We start from the raw sequence: 12,791 nt of genomic DNA, 5'->3' as shown, positions 1-12,791 counted from the left end.
ACCTATGCCTTCTAGTTTTCAATTCCCCATCTCTGCATTCATCCTATCTATGCTCCTCATGATTTTATACACCTCAATAAGGTCATCCCTCATTCTCCTACATTCCAAGGAATAAAGTGCTATCCTGGCCAACCTCTCCCTATAACTCAGGCGTACTGGTCCTGGCATCATCCTCGTAAATCTTCTTTGCATACTTTCCAGTTTAACTATGTTTTTCCTTTCACAGGGTGACCAAAACTGTACACAACACTACAAGTGCAGCCTCAGCGACGATTTATACAACTGTAACATAATGTCCCAACTCCTTTACTCAATGCCTCAACCGATGAAAGCCAGTATGCTAAATGCCTTCTTCACCACCCTGCCCACCTGTGACGTCACTTTCAATGAACTATGTAGTCGTACTCCTAGGTCCCTCTGTTCCACAACACTCCTCTGGACCTTACCATTTACTGTATAAGTCCTACCTTGGTTTGACTTTCCAAAATGCAACACCTCACACTTATCTGTGTTGAATTGCATTTGCCAATCCTCAACTCCCATCCCCATCTGATCAAGAGCCATCTGTAATTTTTGATAACCTTCTTTCATATTAACGATACATCCTAATTTTGAAACATCCGCAAACTTACTAATCATGCCTCATACATTCACTTCCTCTCATACTAATCGTGCCTTGTACATTCACCTCCTCTGCATCTCCTCTCATTTTCTGCAGCCACAAAAACTCAGCACTTGTGTGTGGACTGGTAATATAATATTGTCCATTCAGCATAGCAGTTTGGATAAACATAAGGAAATTGCATGCAATTAGCATAAAGTTGATCCTTATTTCTGAATGCTGCAATATAAAAATAATGTTAGACTTGCTAAATCATTCTTGTAAGAGAATAAACTATTAAATCTGAAGAAACAACTATCCCCTAAACAGGGTAGTGTTTTCTTTTACCCTGCTTTTGATGGATCAACGGATAGGGAATAGACTAGGCCAATTGAGACCTTTGGGCCATCAGCTCTTGTACTTGAAAGAAATGTGTTTATTTTTAAAATGCTAATGTAGTCTACCTCAAAGCAATAGCTGCAACAAATGAACAAAATAAACAAGTCAATGGTTTTCCATAAGGAGCTACTTTTCCCTACCCTCTCCACCTGTGAGCATCTGCTGTCAGGATCACTGAACAACATGATATATGCAAAATTAATAAAGTTATTTACAAATCAATGTAGGCAGGGTAAAGAAATCAAGAATTATTCAGTTTAATCTTTTGTCACCACACTGTTTGGACTTATGATAAGGTCATTTACAAAAAAAAATCAGTGCCTTTGCAATGTTTGTTCTTGTAGACGGGGTTCTGCCTGGAGGAGGGCCATGGTTAACAATTAGATTGGCCTTCTTACACTTCCCTCGCAGTATTTGGCATTGGTTCTGTTGAAAGAAAGCCTACTAAGGTTAATATCCCCACTTTGATCTCTGTTGAAGCATACCAGAAAGAATTAATTTACATTTCAGATTGAAAAAAATGTTGACAGTATGAAAAGGCATCTTGTTTCTGGTATGTGAATGTGCTGCAACAGAATGAAAATGGAAAGAAAAATGAGGAGGCAGAAGGGATAACCACTATTGCTGCCATTGTGGTAGAACAAATGAAAGAAGGTTAGATTTCAATGTGCAGTATCTACAGAAGCACATAAACTAAATGCTGCTGGAAGCTCAAATCTTTATGGAGAATGAAGTAATACATGAGATTCCAATGTGAGCTGTCAAAAATTTAACAAGTCATTTCTATAATTAACTATCTGTTGGACATAACTTCAAACAGGAGTCCACAGGAATAGCCAGAATCTAATTTCTGGCATGGCCTTCCGGGGAACAGTGGATGAAATTTAACGCTTCCTCGGCAGCGAGTTTGAACGGAGAAAGCATTTATTCATACATGAGGGTGCAAGGTGGGGACACTGCGACTTTCTAGTCTCTGCCCGATTAAGCTGAAGATTGGTGGACAACCTTGACACCTGGAAGCTTAGCAGGCAGGGGAGTTGCCATGTGGGAGTATCCCCGGGGATCTATTATTCAAAGGAACTCAGTGTCTGATTGAGGGGCTTGGTATTAAGAAGGCAGGAGTGAGGCTGGGTGAAAGCCAGATGCATGCCTAATATAATCTGCCATCTCCAATCGAGACAATGTTAGCCTCTCACTGATTCTCCAGCCAAAAGAAGAGACTCTGTCAAATGGATTAAACTCTGTCCTGTGTTTCTGCCTGTTTCTAAAAGATCATGCATGTAAAGAGATGGGTAACAGAGCATAACAGGGACTTTAGTGCCAGAGCATAAAGGGCTTGACATTTTTAGGAATCTTGCACATGATTCCTCAAAGCCTGTGCACTATCTACAAGGCACAATTCAGGAATATGATGGAATACCCGCCATTTTCCTGAGGGCACTTGAGTGTAGTTCCAACAACACAACACCCAAGGAACTTGATACTATCCCTGACAAAACAATCCACTTGATCGGCACCCCATTTCATATCTTCAACATTCACTTTCCTAATTACTGATGCAGTAGTATGTGCCATTGTCAAGATACACTGCAATAACTCACCAAGGATCCTATGATAGCAATTTCCAAGACTGTAGAAGAATATGGGCAGCAGATACATCTGTATGTTCCCTCCAAACTGTACAGCATCCTGACTTAGAAATATATTGTTATTCAGTCAGTGCTGCTTGGTCAAATCCCAAGCAAAGAAATTGGCCCTGAGTTGGAAGGAAGGAATGCATCCAAAGAGAAAATTCCAACCTACACTTATTTAATCACAATATTTTTCCATAATCCAGCCTAATCTTTTTCATTACAAAATAAGACATTAATTACATTGAAACAGCAGCTACAAAGAGATAATCGAATATTACAGGTGAATTTATGGTTTCATCAAGCAGTTACACACAGCCACAAAAATCTGCATCGCTCTTTTTCCAAAAGATTTTTGTTTTTTATGTTTGAGGCTCATTTGGAGGTGTTACACAAGGCTACTTCACCTTTGGGGCATTTTAGCACCAATTAAGAAGAGTGCTAAAAAAATCATTTTCTCATCGATATCTCAGCTCTCTAAAATTTATTTCTTGTGACAGAAGAGCAGAAGCATGAACAGGCCATCGGGAAGCCAGGTTTATGAAGTAGTACTGTAGAAGGTCAAAACTCTTTGATACATAGTCAGTCACGGGTGAGTATTTCCTTTTTATTCATTCAGGGGACATAGTTGTTGCTGCTTAGGCCAGTATTTATTGCCCATCCCTAACTGCTCTGCAGAAAGTGGCAGTGAATGCCACGATTTTTGATTCAGCAATGTGAAAGAATGGCAATATGTCTCCAAGTTAGGATGGTGACAGAATTGGAGGGGATCTTGCAGGTGGTGGTCTTCCCAAATATTTACTACCTTTCACCTTTTAGATGGCAGAGGTTTTTCAAAACAGCCTTGGTATGTTACACCTTGTAGATGGTACACACACTACGTCATCAGTGAAGGAGTGAATGTTGAAGGTGGTGGGGTGATAATCAAGACGGTTGCTTTGTCCGAGATCGTGTCAAGCCTCCTGAATGTTGTTGAAGCCAAACCCATTCAGGCAAGGACAGAGTATTTCATTACCCACCCGATGAGTGCGTTTTAGACAATACAGGCATGGGGGAGACTGGAGGTGAATTGTTCTCCATAGAATTTCTAGCCTCTGACTTGCCCTTATAGCCACAGCATTTAAACTGCTGGTCTAGTTCAGTTTCTGGTTAACTGTAATCCCTAGGATCTTGATAGTGAGTGATTTAGAAATGGTAATGCATTAAATGTCAAGGGGGAATGATCAGGTTCGATCTTGTTGGATATAGTCATTGCCTGGCATGTTTGACGCAAATGTCATTTGCTACTTATCAGTTCAAGCCTAGACAATAGCCAGGCCTTGCTGCATGTGGACAAGGACTGCTTCAGTATTTGAGGAGTTGTGACAGTACTGAACGTCATGCAAAAAGCAAACATCCCTACTTCTAACACAAAGAAGGAGCAAAGTTCATTGATGAAGCAGCTAAAGATGATTGAGCCTAGGACATATCTCTGAGAAACTCCTGCAGAGATATCCTGGAGCTGAGATAGCTGACCTCCAACAAGCACCATCATCTTCCTTTATGCTAGATATGATCCAACCTGTGGCGAGCCCTTCCCGAGTGCCACTGACTCAGTTATATTGGGATTCCTTGATTCCACGCTTGGTTGAATGTTGCTTTGATGTCAAGGGCAGTCATTCTTGCCACAACTCTGGCGTTCAGCTCTTTTGTCCAAGATTAAGTTGCAGACGATACAAAGGTAGGTGGAGGGACAGGTAGTATTGAGGAGGTGGGGAGGCTGCAGAAGGATTTGGACAGGTTAGGAGAATGGGCAAAGAAGAGGCAGATGGAGTACAACGTGGGAAAGTGTGAGGTCATGCACTTTGGTAAGAAGAATAAAAGCATGGACTATTTTCTAAATGGGGAGAAAATTCAGAAGTCTGAAGCGCAAAGAGACTTGGGAGTTCTAGTCCAGGATTCTCTCAAGGTAAACTTGCAAGTTGAGTCAGTGGTCAAGAAGGCAAATGTAATGTTGGCATTTATTTTGAGCACACTTGAATATAAAAGCAGGGATGTACTACTGAAGCTTTATAAGGCTCTGGTCAGGCCACATTTGGAGTATTGTGTGCAGTTTTGGGTCCCATATCTCAGGAAGGATGTACTGGCCCTGGAGCGAATTCAGAGGAGGTTCACGAGAATGGTCCCAGGAATGGAAAGCTTCTCCTTATCTCCATTCTAAAAGGTCTTCCATTTACTCTAAGGCTGTGCCCTCGGGTCCTAGTCTCTCTTACTAATGGAAGCATCTTCCCAACATCCACTCTGTCCAGGTGATTCAGTATTCTGTAAGTTTCAATTAGATTCCCCCCTCATCCTTCTAAACCCCAATGAGTATAGTCCAAGAGTCCTCAAACGTTCCTCATAACATATAAGGAACATTTGAGGACTCTGGGTCTATACTCATTGGAGTTTAGAAGGATGAGGGGGGAATCTAATTGAAACTTACAGAATACTGAATGGCCTGGACAGAGTGGATGTTGGGAAGATGCTTCCATTAGTAAGAGAGACTAGGACCCGAGGGCACAGCCTTAGAGTAAATGGAAGACCTTCTAGAACGGAGATAAGGAGAAACTTCTTCAGCCAGAGAGCGGTGAATCTATGGAATTTACTGCCACAGAAGGCTGTGGAGGCCAGGTCGTTGAGTACATTTAAGACTGAGATAGATAGGTTTTTGATCATCAAGGGGATCAAGGGTTATGGGGAGAAAGGAGGAGAATGGGGTTGAGGAACTTATCGGCCATTATTGAATGGTGGAGCAGACTCGATGGTTCGAATAGCCTAATTTCTGCTCCTATGTCTTATGATCTTATGGTCTTATTAGACCAGGATAAAATGAAGTTGAGCCAAGTAGCCTTGACAGAATCCAATATTTGGTTAATATTTTTCAAGAACTGTTTAGTAGCACTTGTGATGAGGCTTCCTATTGCTTTAAAAGACATTTGCATGAGTATATGAGTAGGAAGGATTTGGAGGGTTATGGGCAGGCAGGTGGGACTAGTTTCGTTTAGGATTATGTTCAGCATGGACTGGTTGGGCTGAAGGGTCTGTTTCCGTATCACTACTGTATTACTCTATGACTCTATGATTGAGAGTGGACTGGTATCTATTATTAGCTGGGTTGGATTTTTCCTCCTTTCTGTGCATAGAACATATGTGAGTAAATTTCCACATTGTTGGTAGATGTGAGTATTGTATCGGTACTGGAACAGATGGACTAATGGCATGGCTAGTTCTGAAGCATGGCTAGTTCTAGAGCATGACTGGGTCTGGAGAATATGCAAGAAGCAAAGCATTCAACTTAGTCTACTTGGACCTTAGCAAGGCTTTTGATAAGATCCTGCATGGGAGATTAAGAGTGAAGGTAAGAGCCCAGGGGATTAAATCCAGATTGACTGAATAGCAAAAAACAGAAGGTAATGATCGAGAAATGTTTTTGTGACTTGAGGCCTGTGACCAGTGGGGTTCCGCAGGGATCAGCGTTGCGGCCCTTGCTGCTTGCAGTATATAAAAATGATGTAAGAGGGTTGATCAATAAGTTCACAAATGGTATGCAAATCAGTGGGGTGGTAAATAGTGAGGAAGACAGGAAGATGTATATGGGTTGGTCAGTGGCAAATGAAATTCAGTCTGGATAAGTGTAAGGTTACACAATTAGGCAAGTCAAACAAGGCCAGGGAATACATGATGAATGGTAGGCTCCTGGCAAGAACTGAGGATCAAAAAGACCTTCGTGTGCATGGTCCTTTAAGGTGCCAGGACAGATACATAAAGTGGGTAAGAAGGCCTATGGGATATTTGTCTTTATTAGCTAAAGGCATCAAGTTTAAGTACAGGGAGAAACAAAAACAGACGTTTCTGGAAAAGCTCAGCAGGTCTGGCAGCATCTTTGAAGTGAAATCAAAGTTAACGTTTCGGGTCCAGCGACCCTTCCTCAGTACCCAACCTGAAAAGTTAACTCTGATTTCTCTTCACAGATGCTGCCAGACCTGCTAAGCTTTTCTAGCAACTTCTGCTTTTGTTTCTGATTTACAGCATCCACAGTTTTTTTGGTTTTTATTAAAAGCAGGGAGGTTATGCTGGAATTGTACAAAAAGTTGGCTTGGCCACAGCTAGAGTATTGTGTGCAATTCTGGAATCCACATTATAGGAGGGATGTGATAGCACTGGTAAGGGTGCAGAGGAGATTTTCCAGGATGTTGCCTGGGCTGCAGAGATAATTATTAGAAAGGAAACAATTTGCAGCCTAAAGGGGAAGAGGTAGGAGAATGACACAAATGCAAGATAGATTGCCCACTCAGCACTTCTGCAAGAAGGTGGATGCAAATATTTCAGCTTTGTCTTTTGCACTCACGTGTATTGGGCTCCCCTGTCATTGAGGATGGTGATATTTATGAAGCTCCCACTTCCTGTTAGTTGTTTAATCGTCCACCACCATTCATGACTGGATGTGGAAGGTCTCCAGAGCTTAGTTATGACCCACTGCTTGTGGGATCACTTAGCTTTGTCTTCCACAGGGTACATTCACTGATTGACATGCTCAGTCACAGCAACGGCATTGGTGGAGGCAAATAGGCCCAGTGCTGTCTAATAGCGTTTGGTGGAGCACTTAACAAGAAGGACTGTAAAGTTGAACACCTTTTCTTTATTTCGTTATTCTTCTGCCTTTATATTCTATATTTTGGTTTATTTTTCTGTGTTTCAAGATGGTGCCAGAGAGTGGCTACACGATATAACACTTTTCACTGTATTGTGTAACGAGATACATATAACAATAAATAAATCAAAACAAATTTTTAAAAAAGTAGTCCTGCATTGTAGCAGGTCAATCATGGTATAGACCCTTAAAATCATATTTCAATATTTGCCCAGAGTATTGGAAAATGAAGAAACGGTTTGATCGTAAGATATCATAGACATATGACTGAAAGAGGGACGGAATTGACAGCTTAATGTTCCAGGATATTCATGTTTTTGATGAGGCAAAGGAGGAAGCAAAAGAGGTAGGGGAATTGCATAACTGGTTAAGGAGCATGTCACAGCTACGTTGAAGGAGGACATCCTGGAGGGATCTTGCAGCAAGATATTATGGGTAGAGCTCATAAAAAGAAAGGATGCAATCACAATGCTGGGATTGTACTGCAGACCTCCCAGCTGCCAGCGGGAGATAGATAAAGATATGTGTAGTCAGATTCTGAAAAGGTGTGAAAATAACAGGATTGTTGTTGTATGTGATTTTAACTTTCCCCATATTGGCTGGGACTCCCTCAGTGATGGGGCTTTGGATGGGGAGCAATTTGTTAGGTGTGTTCAGGAGGGGTTTTTGAAATAATATGTGGATAGTCCAATGAGGGAAGGGGCCATACTGGACATGGTATTGGGATATGAGCCTGGATAGGTGATGAAAGTTTCTGTGAGGGAGCATTTTGGGAATTGTGACCATAATTCCATAAGTTTTCAGATACTTCTGGATAAGGACAAGAGTGTGCCTTGGATGAAGGTGTTAAATTGGGGGAAGGCCAACTACAACTGAATTAGGCAAGGATTGGGGAATATGGATTGGAAGTGACTGTTTGAAGGTAAATCCACATCTGACATGTGGGAGGCTTTTAAAGACCAGTTGATTAGAGTGCAGGGCAGGCATGTTCTTGTGAAAATGAAGGACAGGAATGGCAGGATTCAGGGACCTTGGATCACAGGGGAAATTATCAGCCTAGTCAAAAAAAGCGGAAGCATACCTGAGATCTAGGCAACTAAAAACAGACAAAATCCTTGGAGAATATAGAGAAAGTATAAAGGAGCTCAAATGGGGATTTAGGAGGGCTAAAGGGGCTATGGAATGGCCTTGGCCAGCAGGGTTAAGGACAGTCCCAAGGCATCTCATACGTACATTAGGAGCAAAAGAGTAGCTAGGGAAAAAGTAGGCCCACTCAAGAATAAAGGAGAGAGGTTATGTGTGAAGTCAGAGGAAATGGGTGAGATCCTTAATCCTTACATCGATATTCACCAAAGGGAGGGACGTGAGTGATGTTGGCATTAGGGCAGGTCAATATAATGAAGGAGAAAGTTTTGGTGTTTTTAAATGTATTACGGTAGACAAGTCTCCAGGGTCAGATGGGATCTATCCCAGGACACTGTGGGAGGTCAGAGAGGAAATAGCTAGGGCCTTAACAAATATCTTTGCATCCTCTTTGGCGTCAGGTGAGGTTTCAGAGAACTGGAGAAACAGATAATCAAGGTAATTACAGGCTGGTGAGCCTGACATCAATAGTGCGGAAACTGTTGGAGAAGACACTGAGAGAGTGGATTTATTCACATTTGGAAGTGAATGGACTTGTTAGTGATAGGCAACATGAGTTTGTGCAGGGAAGGTCATGTCTCACCAATGTGATTGAGTTTTTTGAGGAGGGAACAAAAATGATTGATGAGGGAAAGGCAGTGGATGTTGTCTGCATGGAGGCATTTCAGAAGTACCTCATGGCAGACTGGTACATAAGGTCGAGTCTCACGGGATCCTGGGTGAGCTGGCTAGATGAACATAAAACTGGCTTGGTCATGGAAGACAAAGAGGAACAATGGAAGTGTGTTTTTCAGAATGGAGATCAGTAACTAGTGGTGTTCCACAGGGATCAGTGCTGGGACCTTTATTGTTTGTTATATATATATAAATAATCTGGAGAAAAATACAGGTGGTCTGATAAATAAGTTTATGGGTGACACCAAAATTGGTGGAGTTGCAGATAGTGAGGAGGATTGTCAAAAGATACAGCAGGATTTAGATAGATTGCAGATTTGGGCAGAGATTGCAGATTTGGGCAGAGAAATGGCAGGTGGAGTTCAATCCAGACAAATGCAAGGTGGTGCATTTTGGAAGATCAGATTCATGTGTGAATAAATGGCAGAACCCTTAGCAGCATTGACATACAGAAGGATCGAGGCGTACAGGTCCACAGATCTCTGAAAGTGGCAACACAGGTCGATAAGGTGGTCAAGAAGGCATACAGCACGCTTGTCTTTATCAGCCAGGGCACTGAATATAAAAGTTGGCAAGTTATGTTAGAGAGGTACAAAACTTTAGATAAATCACATTTGGAATACTGCACGCAGTTCTGGTCACCACACTACCCAAAGAACTTTCCCTCAACAACTTCTCTTTTAACGCATCTCATTTTCTTCAGGTCAGTGGGGTTGCCATGGGTACCCGCACGGGCCCCAGTTATGCCTGTCTCTTCATGGGGTACGTAGAACATTCCTTGTTCCAGTCCTATTCTGGCCCCCACCCACAACTCTTTCACTGATAAATCGAGGATATCATCGGTGCTGCTTCCCTCTCTCGTCTGGAATTGAAAAAGTTCATCGATTTCGCCTCCAATTTCCACTCTGCCCTCACTTTCACCTGGTTTATCTTTGATTCCTCCCTTCCCTTCCTCGATGTCTCTGTTTCCATTTCTAGGGATAGACTGGCTACTAATATCCACTACAAACCCACTGACTCCCACAGCTACTTGGACTATACATTCTCATACCCTGCTTCCTGTAAAGACTCCATCCCATTCTTCCAGTTCCTCCGTCTTTGTCGCATACATTCAAATGAGGCCAACTTTGACAAGGGAGCACCTGAAATGTCCATCTTCTTCCTCAACCGAGGACTCCCCAGCACCGTGGTCGACAGGGCACTCAACCGGGTCCGACCCATCTCCTGCACTTCTGCCCTCTTTCTCTCCCGCAACAGCGACAGGGTTCCCCTTGTCCTTACCTATAGGGTTCTCCTTGTCCTTACCTACCATCCCACCGGCATTCACATCCAGGAGATCATCAGACACCATTGCCACCACTTCCAGCGAGATGCCACCACCAGACACATATTCCCCTCCCCTCCCTTGTCCACCTTCTACAGGGACAGTTCCCTCCAGGACACCCTGGTCCACTCTTCCTTCACCCCCGACAACCCCCAATGCCCCACGGCACCTTCACCTGCAACCAGCGAAGGTGCAACACCTGCCCATTTACCTCCTAGCAACACTTCACCTGCACTTCCCAGAATCTAGTCTACTACATTTGCTGCTCACAATGTGGTCTCCTCTACACTGGGGAAATGAAGCATAGACTGGGTGACCACTTCGCAGAATATCTACGCTCTGCTCACAAAAAAACACCCTGAACTTCCAGTTGCCCGCCACTTTAACACACCATCCTGTTTCCTCACCAACATCTCTGTCTCTGGCTTGCTGCAGTGTTCCAGCAAAGCTCAACACAAGCTGGAAGAACAACGCATCATTTACAGCTTGGAGACTCTGCAGCCCTCCAGACTCAATATCGAGTCCAATAATTTTAGGGCCTAAACTCTCCCATGTCCTAGCCCCCTACCCCACACACCAGGCCTTGTTGTCACATAGCCTACCATTACACATTACCTATTGTTAGTCACTGACAGTCCCCATTAACAGCTATTCCCCCTCCTAGCCAGATTGTTATCAACTCCTTTGTCTATCCAACTGCTCTTCTCTCTCTTCGGGCTGTATCCTTTATCCGTTCGTTTACTCCCTACCACATCCCCTTCCCTATTTTCTGCATATAAACGGACATTTTCCCAGCTACCATTAGCTCTGAGGAAGGGTCACCAGACCTGAAACATTAACTCTGATTTTTTTCTTCACAGATGCTGCCAGACCTACTGAGCTTTTCTAGCAACTTCTGATTTCGTTTTGACCCAAAGAACTTGGATGCTTTGGAGAGGGTGCAGAGAAGGATGTTGCCTGGTCTGGAGGGTTTTAGTTATGACGAGATATTGGATAAACACAGATTGTTTTCATTGGATCGATGGGGGCTGAGGGGTGACCTGATAGAGATCTACAAAATTATGACAGGCATAGATAGAGTGGATAGTCAGAGGTCTTTTTTCCAGGGTAGAAAGGTCAACTACAAGATGGCACAGGTTGAAGGTATGAGAGGGAAAGTTTAGGGGAGAAGTGGGGGAAATTTTTTGCATAGAGTGTGGAGGGTAGTCAGATTGCACTGCCGGTGGAGGTGGTGGAAGCAGGCACGTTGGCGATATGTAAGGCATATCTTGATAGACACATTAACCAGAGGCAAACAGATGGATAGAAACCGCTCATGGGCAATGAGTAGCAGGTCTAAATAAGGATTAGGAATTGGCGTAGGCTTGGTGGGCCGAAGGGCCTGTTCTTGCGCTATACTGTATTGTATATTGTAGATAGGAGCAGAATTAGGCCATTCAGCCCATCAAGTTTCCTCCACCATTCGATCATGGCTGATATTTTTCTCAACACCATTCTCCTGCCTTCTCAACATACACCTTGACCCCCTTACTAATCAAGAACCTATCTGTCTCCATCTTAAAGACACTTAATAATTTTGCCTCTGCAGCCTTCTGCAGCAATGAGTTCCACAGATTCATAAGAACATAAGAACTAGGAGCAGAAGTCGGCCATCTGGCCCCTTGAGCCTGCCCCACCATTCAATAAGATCATGGCTGATCTTTTTGAGACTCAGCTCCACTTACCCGCCCACTCACCATAACCCTTAATTCCTTTACTGTTCAAAAATTTATCTAGCCTTGCCTTAAAAACATTCAGCTAGGTAACTTCCATCCCACTAGCAATGGCAGACAAAATTCCATTTGCCTTTTTAATTACCTGCTGCACCTGCAATCCCACTTTTAGCATCCTCTGGCTGAAGAAATTCCTCCTCATTTCAGTTGTAGAGTCATCTCTTCAGTCTGAGGCTGTCCTCAGGTCTTAGTCTCTCCTACTAGTGGAAATATCTTCTCCCTGTCCACTCTATTCAGGCCTCTCAGTACTCTATAAGTTTCAATGAGATCCCCCACTCTCATCCTTCTAAACTCCAAGTACAGACCCTGAAACCTCAACTGCTTCTTGTATGAGAAACCCTCCACCCTGGGATCATTCTTGTAAATCTCATCTGGCCCCTCCAGCACCAGAACATCCTTCCTTTGATACAGGGCACAAAACTGCTCACAATATTCTAAATGCGGTCTGACCAAAACCTTATAAAGCCTCAACAGTACATCTCTGCTCTTGCATTCTGGCCCATAAACATTGCATTTGACTTCCTAACTGCCAGCTGAATCTGCATGTTAACCTTAAGAGAATCCTGAACTAGGA

At 43.1% G+C, this 12,791-nt stretch overlaps 1 protein-coding gene across 4 annotated transcripts in view; it reads right to left on the bottom strand.

Annotated features, from left to right (window-relative positions):
• The window catches only part of myo3b (myosin IIIB), a 516,799-nt gene that overhangs the window by 129,894 nt on the left and 374,114 nt on the right, over window positions 1–12,791 (bottom strand). The window lies entirely within an intron of this gene.

This window comes from Rhincodon typus, chromosome 7 (genome assembly GCF_021869965.1).
Source record: "Rhincodon typus isolate 14 chromosome 7, sRhiTyp1.1, whole genome shotgun sequence".
Lineage (NCBI taxonomy): Eukaryota > Metazoa > Chordata > Chondrichthyes > Orectolobiformes > Rhincodontidae > Rhincodon > Rhincodon typus.
This window is presented reverse-complemented; position numbering and strand designations above follow the sequence as displayed.